The sequence below is a fragment of the Eleutherodactylus coqui genome, unplaced genomic scaffold (assembly GCF_035609145.1).
Source record: "Eleutherodactylus coqui strain aEleCoq1 unplaced genomic scaffold, aEleCoq1.hap1 HAP1_SCAFFOLD_312, whole genome shotgun sequence".
Lineage (NCBI taxonomy): Eukaryota > Metazoa > Chordata > Amphibia > Anura > Eleutherodactylidae > Eleutherodactylus > Eleutherodactylus coqui.
In genome coordinates this window covers 114,451-125,558 of record NW_027101919.1, presented here as the reverse complement: position 1 = coordinate 125,558, position 11,108 = coordinate 114,451, and the positions used below count along the sequence as shown (strand labels likewise).

The 11,108-nt window shown below is 43.5% G+C and overlaps 1 long non-coding RNA gene across 1 annotated transcript; it reads left to right on the top strand.

Moving 5' to 3' along the window:
- Positions 1 to 1,137: 1,137 nt before the first annotated feature.
- Positions 1,138 to 3,452, top strand: LOC136593536 (uncharacterized). The gene is made up of 4 exons (XR_010788251.1): positions 1,138 to 1,778; positions 1,853 to 1,918; positions 2,601 to 2,962; positions 3,182 to 3,452. It is a non-coding gene; the product is annotated as an uncharacterized lncRNA (long non-coding RNA).
- Positions 3,453 to 11,108: the final 7,656 nt, after the last annotated feature.

The following is an 11,108-nucleotide window of genomic DNA, read 5'->3' as shown; positions in this document are numbered from 1 at the left end:
ATGTTTAGTTTACCTGTTTGTACAACAGCTTCTTGGATTTCGCATAAACATTCATCTTGAGCTCCCAAAGCTTTTCTGAAATTTAATTTGTTTTAAAGGGGTTGTCCGAGGCAAAACCGCAAAATTTTATATTATTAGCCCATTCCCCCTGTCACCCCCCGTCATAAAGCAGCCCTTTTGAGCGGTTATAAACCGCATCCTACTTACAGTTTAGCAGAAATAATAACTTTTAAACTTCTCCATGTAAGATGGCGCCTGCGTTGTCCCTGGGTGCGTTCCACGGTGCAATGCTCGCTCTTCCTGGAGGCCTTCATGCGCGCTCCCGAGACGCCGGTCACGTGAGCAGGTGACTGACGTCATCGGTGGAGGCGTGCACTTGCAAATGAATGAAACGCCGCTCCAGCCGCCACATTGGCTGGTCGGCAGAAAGCGTCACAGCGGGAGGTGGAGTCTACCGGAGAAAACAGCAAACAGCTGTTTCTCCCATCTCTTGACCACACAGAAGCGCAGGTAAGTGCACCTTTCCGCGGTACTCTTTCATGCTTTTATTAGCACAGGATCATTGCCTTATGCAGTGAGTCTGTGCATGAAAAATGTATTGTGCATGCCCTGTATAGTAATGTGTCTTACATTTTTATAGTGCCTGCCATGTGCTGCGTTTTTTTTTTCCTGCTGTGTGCTGCTATCGCGACTGCAGTGTTTATTGTGCATGCCGCCTGCTTCCATTCGCCTGCCATGTGCTTATTTTTTTATTTTTTGTGCCTACCGTGTGCTTTCATGTGCCTGCCGTGTATTTTTTTTTTCTTTTTTTTTGTGCCGGCTTTTTTTTTTTTTTTCTTTATTTTTGTGCCTGCCGTGTGCTTTCATGTGCCTGCAGTGTATTTTATTTTATTTTTTTGTGCTTGCCGTGTGCTTTTATGTGCCTGCCGTGTGCCTGCCAGGGGTATTTTTATTTTTTTTTGGTGCCTGCCGTGTGCTTCCATGTGCCTGGCGTGTTCTCGTTTTTTTGTGCCTGCCGTGTGCTTCCATATACCTGCCGTGTGCCTTCCATGTGTTTTTTGTTTTATTTTGTTTTTTGCCTGCCGTGTGCTTCCCTTTTTTTTTTTGGTGCCTGCCGTGTGCTTCTTTTTTTTGGGGGGCCTGCCGTGTGCTTCCATTTGCCTGCCGTGTGCTTCCATGTGCCTGCCGTGTGCTTCCATGTGCCTGCCGTGTGCTTCCGTTTGCTGCTTTTTTTTGTGCCTGCCGTATGCTTCCATGTGCCTGCCTTTTTTTTTTTTTTGTGCCTGCCGTGTGCTTCCATGTGCCTGCCATGTGCTGCAATGTGCATGTGACTGCAAACCGCTTTGAATCAGCATACATTCCGCACAATTCATTCATACAATTATCATGCAATCTTCGGAAAATTTGCATGGAATAGACATAGCATCTGCATGCAATCTACACACAAACACTGCCTTCAATCGACACTATTAACCTGCATTCTACATACAATATGCATGCTATCTGCCTACAGACTGCGGATAATGCTAGCTATCAACAATCTGTCCACAATCGCCCAGTAATCAATCTAAAATTTGCCTAAATTATGCCTGCCATGGACCTTTAAAAGATTGTTATTAGAAAATGCTGCTGCTTCCATAACTGTTATTGAAGTGCCACTAACTTGGTGTTTTTTTGTTTTTTTTAAAGTTTTTTTGTAGTCCAATTCAAGAACAAACATGTACCAGGAAGATCTTGAATTTGAGGAGCTTGATTATTCATCCGATTCTTTTGGAGAGGTAAGTTTTTGCTGAAAATAGAAAGGTTGCAGCAAACCAATGGTAATAAACAGAATACATTTTTTTTTTTTTAGCAGGACTTTTAATCTGATAGCGAGGAAAATGATGAGGATTTCCCCGAAACTCGGCATTATTCGGCGGTATGTGTTGAAATATGTATAAAATTTTTTTTGTTTATTGTTTGAAACCGCAACTATGCATCAGTCCTGTACAATTTATTATTTCAATACATTATTTCATGTGTGTATATACATACACACACGTGTGTGTGTGTGTGTGTATATACATACACACACCTGTGTATATACATACACACATGTGTGTGTGTGTATATACACACATGCGCGTGTGTATGTATATACACACGAACGTACGTGTGTATCTGTATATACATACACACGTAGGAACGAGTGTATGTGTATATACAGTCACACGTAGGAACGAGTGTATGTGTATATACAGTCACACTTAATTACGTGTGTACACACACATTATATTTAATATATATATATATATATATATATACACACAGACACACGCGTGTACGTGTTTAGGCATACACTGGTACGCACGCGTGTACGTGTTAATGCATACACACCCGTAAGTCAGTATATACATACAAACACGTATGTACATCTGTGTATATACATACAAACTCGTACGTACGTCTGTGTATGTATGCACATATACATACAGGAATCTGTGCCCTGCCTAATAAGGATGATCATGCCGCTTTCAGCAACACCATACAATTAAAAATGTACCCCTTCCTTTTTTCCTAAAACATTAAATACAGTATTCTTCATATTATTCCCTTCTTAGGTTCAACAACAACTGGCAGACTCGCTATATGCTCAGGCGGACATAAGCAGTCTCCAGTGTTTTCAAAACGATCCGCAGGGTGCACCAGAAGCGGGTGCTTCAGGATCCACTGAAGATCCCCATGGCAGGCTTGCCAACAAAGAGTGGTGTCACTGTGGGCAGTGCATTTGCATGCCCACAGTGGCGGAGTGTGTCTGTTGTCGAGAACACGAAGTAGTCCTACAGATGTTACCAGAAGCTTGCGTATGTGTTACACAACATCCGTTATTTGCTCAGTATGCGCTTGTGCGCGAAAACATAGAACACGCGATAAGACTATCTGCACTGGTCACCCGGAGACAGTACGACACCACAAACAATAGGTATTTATTACAATTTTATTGTACAACACACAAGACAATGCAAGTATAATTTTTAACAAAGGAAAAAGTTTATTTGAAAAGGAAAAAAGGTTAGTGAAAAAGGCAACATGGAAAAACATAAGATATCAATGCATCTTTTTTTTTTGTTTTCATGTAGACTATTAAAATTTTTTTAATAAGTTTAGAAATATTAATATATTTCCTTTCGTTTTTTCTTAGGGTTATGCGTGTGGGCGCATATCGCTCTTATACAGCGTGGATACATGGATTCTTGGGGAAAAACAATAGAATCCCCATACCAGCGTGTGTGATTAAATCAATACGGACAGCTTACCCTGATCCGCAAGGAAATTACACTGGTTTCCAGTTCTACATGGACCCGACTGAAAGCAATTTGGATTTCCAGTTGAACTTGTAGGATGTTTTAATTTGTGCAATTTTGTATTCAGGCTTTACAGATTTTAAAATGTTAATACATTTTTTTGTGAAATATAGTGTGTGGTTTTTTTATTTGGAACGTCTCGACTATAATCACTAATCGTTCTATCATTATGTATATACATGACTACATATGCGTATGTTAGTGTGTATAATATATACACACACAAACTGTGGGTTGTGTGTGTATGTATTTTGACACACATATATATCTGTATGCCTGTGTATCTGTCTGCCTCTCTCTATCTGTCTGCCTCTCTCTATCTGTCTGCCTCTCTCTATCTGTCTGCCTCTCTCTATCTGTCTATCTGCCTCTCTCTATCTATCTGTCTGCCTCTCTCTATCTATCTGTCTGCCTCTCTCTATCTATCTGCCTCTCTCTATCTATCTGCCTCTCTCTATCTGTCTGCCTCTCTCTATCTGTCTGCCTCTCTCTGTCTGCCTCTCTCTGTCTGCCTCTCTCTGTCTGCCTCTCTCTGTCTGCCTCTCTCTGTCTGCCTCTCTCTGTCTGCCTCTCTCTGTCTGCCTCTCTCTGTCTGCCTCTCTCTGTCTGCCTCTCTCTGTCTGCCTCTCTCTGTCTGTCTGCCTCTCTCTATCTATCTGTCTGCCTCTCTCTATCTATCTGCCTCTCTCTATCTATCTGTCTGCCTCTCTCTATCTGTCTGCCTCTCTCTATCTGTCTGCCTCTCTCTATCTGTCTGCCTCTCTCTATCTGTCTGCCTCTCTCTATCTATCTGTCTGCCTCTCTCTATCTATCTGTCTGCCTCTCTCTATCTATCTGTCTGCCTCTCTCTGTCTGCCTCTCTCTGTCTGTCTGCCTCTCTCTGTCTGTCTGCCTCTCTCTATCTATCTGTCTGCCTCTCTCTATCTATCTGCCTCTCTCTATCTATCTGTCTGCCTCTCTCTATCTGTCTGCCTCTCTCTATCTGTCTGCCTCTCTCTATCTGTCTGCCTCTCTCTATCTGTCTGCCTCTCTCTATCTATCTGTCTGCCTCTCTCTATCTATCTGTCTGCCTCTCTCTATCTATCTGTCTGCCTCTATCTGTCTGCCTCTCTCTCTCTATCTGTCTGCCTCTATCTGTTTTTCTGCCTGCCTGCCTGTGTATTCCTTTGCAGGTCTCTATAAGGGAGGAGGGAGCTGTCCAGTGCTGAACCTTTCCCCTGCACAGCGAGGCAAGGCTTCGTTATAGCAGGGAGCTGTCGAGTGCTGAAGTCTCAGCAGAAAGTACTGTAATAGCTGCAATGCACTCCCAACATCGATGGTGTGATGGAACAAATAGTTTTCTTCACCAAAATATGTGTGGGTATATATGCGTGTACACACATATATATAGTATACGCGTGTATGTCTATGTATGCATGTATGTAACATACCCACAGGTGTGTGTGTATGTGTGTAATACATACATATATGCATACGTCTGCGTGGGTGTGTATGAGAGAGATTATATATATAAATATATATATCTCCCAGACAGACGTAACCATGTACACATGTACGCTTGTACACTTGGACAAGTGGACACTTGGACAAGGTGCGCGTGCGTATGTATTCGCAAACACATGCACCTACTTTGTAAGTCATGTTAGTACAATAACTTACATAAAAAAAAATTTGCAATGAGGTATTGGTTAATAAAATGACCAAATTAAGAATTTTTGTGCAAAAACATTTTATAAATATTATGGCTATACTTTTAAATACGAGTGTCATTAATTTGGTCATTTTACCGTAAGCCCGCAATCCACGACAAGGATCCTCATTCTCTTGCGAGACCAATCTAAAAAAATTAAAAATTCCCTAACTAAAAATTCTACCGTAAAGGACCGAATTTTTTACAAAATTTAAAAAATTAATAAAAAATTTAAAATTAGTTAGAAACACCCGTGGAAAAATGCATAGGATTTATGGGATAAGACCGGCAACATTTCACATTGTACCAGTTATACATTCTATACAAAAAAGACATTTTATGCAGATGATTGCAAAGAGTAAAAAGGGATGTTAATGCGATTAACAAAAGGGACTAGAGGGCATAGGAAATAAATAAGGATAAGTGACCAAAATGTTAAATAAATATCACTATACACACATGGAAATAAGATTGCAACGCACATGCAAACTATACAAAAGACAAAGTAAGTAATAAAGAGACACAGATAAAAGAGACAGACGAACCGTTGAAAATTGTAGTTCACTTATTTACAATAGACAGACATGAAACAATGGTTGCACATGATACAAAAATATTACTAAATTTTTCGTTAAAGTTTGTTGGTTTTTTGTTTTTTTTTTTATACCCACCAAAATTTTTTCTTGATTACCTTGGAAATCGACTTTGAAATTTGTGAACCAATTCCTCTTCACTGGGTTTCACAACAGGTGCAATATTATGAGGGAATTCTGAGGATTTTGAATGCCAGGAGATGGACATCTCACCTTTGGCGAACATCACAATCTCACGAATTATGTCAAATACAAATGCAATGGACTTAGGCTCATAAAGAGCTTTCAAAATCCACTGCTTCCGTGCTTTTGAGTACTCCACTCGGTAACACTTCCGGTCCTCTATCCCGTCTTCTGATTGCGTTTTTCTGAGCTTTTGAATCCTACCTACGTTGTAATTGTGGTCTAGAACAGCAAGTTGCGTTCTAGCCACCATTCCGTCATAAAAAAAATGAATTCGTTTGGGCCTGTATTTCAATACACTTGCGTGAAAAATCTCCAAATCGCCAGTGTGACAAAAATTGGAAAGATGGCGGATGTCTTTCAGTAAACTTGTTTTCAGAACCACGGTTTTGAATTTGGTATGTGCTGTAGTGTTAGGGGCTAACCAAGCGGTGGTTGGTTCAAGAAGGGCGTGACTGCAGCGGTGATATTGGGCATTGTTCTCCCACTCGTGAACGTTGATAATGTGATTTGTTGCCGATTTCCATTTTTCTACCAGTAATTCGGGATTTTTTTGACTGGTATGCGAACACCACCACAGATGATTTTTGAGGCTCGATATCCACGGGGAAATGGTTGCGCAGTGTGTGCTTTTGGAAGCCACAAGCAACTGCTTGCCGACAGCTTTGGCCACATGCCAGACATCAAATTCATGCATAATTTCTGGGAATTCCTGGCGCATTACCTTACGTATGGAGACATGCCGATCAGTTGTGACTATTTGAATGTTTAATTCATCGGCGATCAATTCAAGTAGTGTTTTCCGGAATGCAGTGGTTTCGAGTGAAACTGACGAAGCAGGTGGAACAAGTTGTTCCACCGTGAAGCCCACAATTTTTTTGCTCTTCAACTCCAAAAAAGTATAAACGGTGTACTTTGCTGAAAAACCCAGGCTATCGGATTGCCCATCGCCAGCTAAATACAAGGGTGTTGATTTCATTTCTGCTATTAGATTTGCCCTCTGCTGCATCCAATGATTATCTATCACTGAGAATAATAAGTGATGTTGGTGGCGGTAGAAAGTGGTTTTTGAGATTCCTTGAAGTTTCAGAATATGTAGCATATTACTAACTTTTGCAAAATTAGATCTGCTAAGAAGGACACTGGAAGCAAGTAAAATGTTCCCCGCCGGGCAATTGTGGATGAGTGGTTGGCTTCGCCACAAGTTGCAGGTGTAGCCTCTTTCACAGAAAGATTTCACAATTACCATTGATCCCTTTGGGAAAATCTTGACATGAGTTAGTTTAAGAAAGCATTGATTTCGGTAAGGGCAAGGGATCATTGAAAATAAACCCATCAAGGAGCTTTTGAAAACTATGTACTTTTCTTCAGCGGATGGGTCCATCTCTGTTGGAGCTAAGGTTACAAATTCTGGTAAGGGGTAGCTCAAGGGGTTATTGGAATCAGAAGGAATGGCAAAATCCTCACTACCGGAACTCTCCGATGCTTGCGATGCTTTGAATGTCGAGTCGTTTTGATCATCAGAAAAAACACTTGAAAGGCTTTCCTCAAAAGTAGAAGCAATATTGCAACTTGAGGGTTGCATATTGATTCTATCGGCCTCATTGGCTGTTTTGGATATTGGGCTCTCTTCTGGTATCTCTTGGAAGGCAGTATTACCCATATTGGTTTTTAATGGTGTAGAAGAGCACGGAGTGCCCTGTGGGATTTTAAATGAAATTGGATTCCGGTGTGGACTGGCTTCTACTTCATTGCATTGGATGCCAATGCTTCTTGACTGGAGTTGTGTCCTGTGTTGCGATTTATTTGCCGCTGCTTGACAGGCCTTGCATTTACCCCTCCCTGCATTGCTTGCTTCGTTGTCGGTTTCTCTTTGCTCAAACTGTCTTTTGAAATTGACAATTACCTTTGCATCTACTGTACAACCTTCACTGATTACTGTCATAGGAATTTCTAGCTGTGTTTCATCACCTTGTAGATACACGTCGACTGTCATTTCTTGAACCGCGCTAGGTGCAACCAGGGTAGATTCTTCGTGCGAAGTGTCTTCGCGCGAAGTTTCTTCCCTCGAAGTTTCTTCCCTCGAAGTTTCTGTGGCTGAACTTTCTGGCTGCTGCGTCTCCCCAATTCTTCTGCGTTTTCTTGAAGGTTCACCTTTCTTCGCTAACCGGGTCTCAATTTCCAACGCTGTTGGGAATATACTTGGCACAGCATTGGGCTTCAATTTTTTACGGTCGCCGACTGTTATGTAGCAATCCTCCAAGAAATGTTTGCTGCACAAACGATAACTGTAAGAATCTTTTTTTGGGGAAATCTTAGTAAGCCACTCTTCAACGTCAACAAAGATGTGAGGAGCCTGCTGTAGCCAAAGTCTTGTTTTTTCGATTTCGTTGGAAAGACATGAAGACAAGCACTTTCGCCTCCCTTCTTCCAGTATGTAGTGCAAGTTGGAACCACGCAGCTAGGCATTGTGATTTTGTGTTTTAAAGTGACTGATCTGCTGTGTGTGGGAAAGAAAATGTGGTGCAAATACTCACCCTCCTGCAGTAACTTCGGAAGAATATCACGAGTCCAAACCCTGGAATCTCCAATGGCCACCGATGCGCTCCGACGTGTACGCTCTGCATTTTAAAGACAAGAAGGTGTAGATCAACAGAGATGCTAAGCTACAACAACCAACCCACCCACCCACAGATACAGACCAACAGACACATCCATCCATCTGCACATACACATACATGCATGCATCCATCCCTATACACACACACACAACCACACACACATCCGCCCATGCGGCCCCATCCATGCATCCACACAGACTTATGCACGCATCATCACGTACAAACACATCCGCCCTTGCGGCCTCATCCCAACGCCCATGCGGCCCCATCCATGCATCCACACAGACTTATGCACGCATCATCACGTACAAACACATCCGCCCATGCGGCCTACACACGTCCGCCCATGCGGCCCCATCCATGCATCCACACAGACTTATGCATGCATCATCACGTACAAACACATCCGCCCATGCGGCCTACACACATCCGCCCATGCGGCCCCATCCATGCATCCACACAGACTTATGCACGCATCATCACGTACAAACACATCCGCCCATGCGGCCTACACACATCCGCCCATGCGGCCCCATCCATGCATCCACACAGACTTATGCACGCATCATCACGTACAAACACATCCGCCCATGCGGCCTACACACATCCGCCCATGCGGCCCCATCCATGCATCCACACAGACTTATGCACCCATCATCACGTACAAACACATCCGCCCTTGCGGCCTCATCCCAACGCTCATGCGGCCTGCACACATCCATGCATGCATTCATTCATTCATTCAGCCTCATCCATCCATGCATCCGCACGCACTTATGCACACATATCCAGCCATGCATTTATTCATGCACCCCAGACACCTCACCCCCCCCCCAGCGCCCACAGCACCCCAGACACCTCACCCCCCCCCCCCAGCGCCCACAGCATCACAGACACCTCACTTACCCAGGCAGCTGCACGGCTTGGATTGTGTTCGTCCCGGCTGGCGGCTGCTGGTCCCGTGTGGCTCCCGGCTGCTGGTCCCGTGTGGCTCCTGGCTGCTGATCGATTGTCCCGGCTGGCTGCTGGTCGGTTGTCCCGGCTGGCTGCTCCTGGATAGTCCCGGCTGGCTGCTCCTAGATGGTCCCGTCTGGCTGCTCCTGGATGGTCCCATCTGGCTGCTGCTGATTCGGGGTGAAAGGCTAGACTGCTCCTTCACCCGTGTTTAAAGGGACGCCAGGAACTGAATAGCCGCCCCTGCGCGCTCCCGTGCAGTGACAGCTCGTCTGCGCATGCGCAGATGAGCTGTATCGCGTGGGCACGCTGGAGAGGCTCGTTCACAGAGGGAAGAGAAGAGACTGCGCAAGCACGTCTAAAACGGACTGGTGAAGAAGAAATTAGACGGCACCATGGCGACGGGGACACAGAGACAGCGCGAGGACGGAGACAAGTAAGTGAATAACTTCTGTATGGCTCATATTTAATGCACAATGTATATTACAAAGTGCATTAATATGGCCATACAGAAGTGCTTACCCCCACTTGCTTTCGCGGGACAACCCCTTTAAATGCTTTATGCAGGGCTCTTAAAAATGTACATCCTGCTTGTACCCAGCAAGATAATCATCATGTTATATGAGTAATGTATGGAGGGGGCAATATACATTAAAAGGAGCTTGGATAAACAAACAAAGGCTTCAGCCAAAAAAATAATAATGAACCCACAAAAGATAATTGGTTCACCAGCAGACGGTCTTTCAGAATGTTTGCACAAAACATAATCAATGTTAATACTTTTGATGGGTACATAATTTAGTTTTATGCTTTCTTTAGAATTTAGCATTTTGAAGGACTTGTGTACAAGGTAGAGCTGTAAGCACTGTGTGCTGCCTTATGGTGCCTCCATAAGCTGCCATATCAAGGATATTTTCTGCCGAGAAGCAATGGAGCATAATCACTCAGACTAGCATTTCATATGCTGATCTAAGTACTGCTGTTCACCGTGATCGATCAGATTTTTGCCAAATTGGATTGGGACTCTTGCAGCCTCTGGTACGGCAAGCTCCTGGGTACATTCATGACTACACAGGTGTCCACAGGAATTCTGAGCCTAAAGTTGGTCTTCTCAGTTTTTTTTGGATAGGACGTGATGCGGTTTCTATTCATACTTGTATCCCACATGATGTGGCTATGTTGGCTTAACAGTATCATTTGAGACATTACAGCAATTATATGATTGATCTACAAGAATTTATCACAGAGGCCATGCTGATAAGTCTTTGGCTTTACCCAGAAAGAAACAAGATAGGAAGATGAAACTTTACATTTATTCCACATACTCTCCACTGATATCAACACTCTTCTTACATCGGTATTCCAAGTTCTGTAAGCCTTGCGAAAAGAAGGATTTCGGTTGTGCCTCAAACCAGTCATCCGTACCAGCCATGGTATCAGAATTGGTGTGAATTTTGGTACTCTTGAGGTGTTTCTTCAGGTTTGAAAACAGATGAGAGTTGGAGGGAGTTAGATCTGGTTAATAAGGTGGGTGGTCAACCAGCTGGAAGCCTAGCTCCACCAGTTTTGCCGTGGTTGCTTGTGCAGTGTGAGCAGAGGCGTTGTCTTGCAGGAACAAGATTCCTTTGGACAGCTTGCCACGCCTTTTGGCCTTCAGAGCTGCCTTCAATTGGTCCAAAAGTTCAATGTAATACCTTGAATTGATGGTGGAACCATTTTGAAG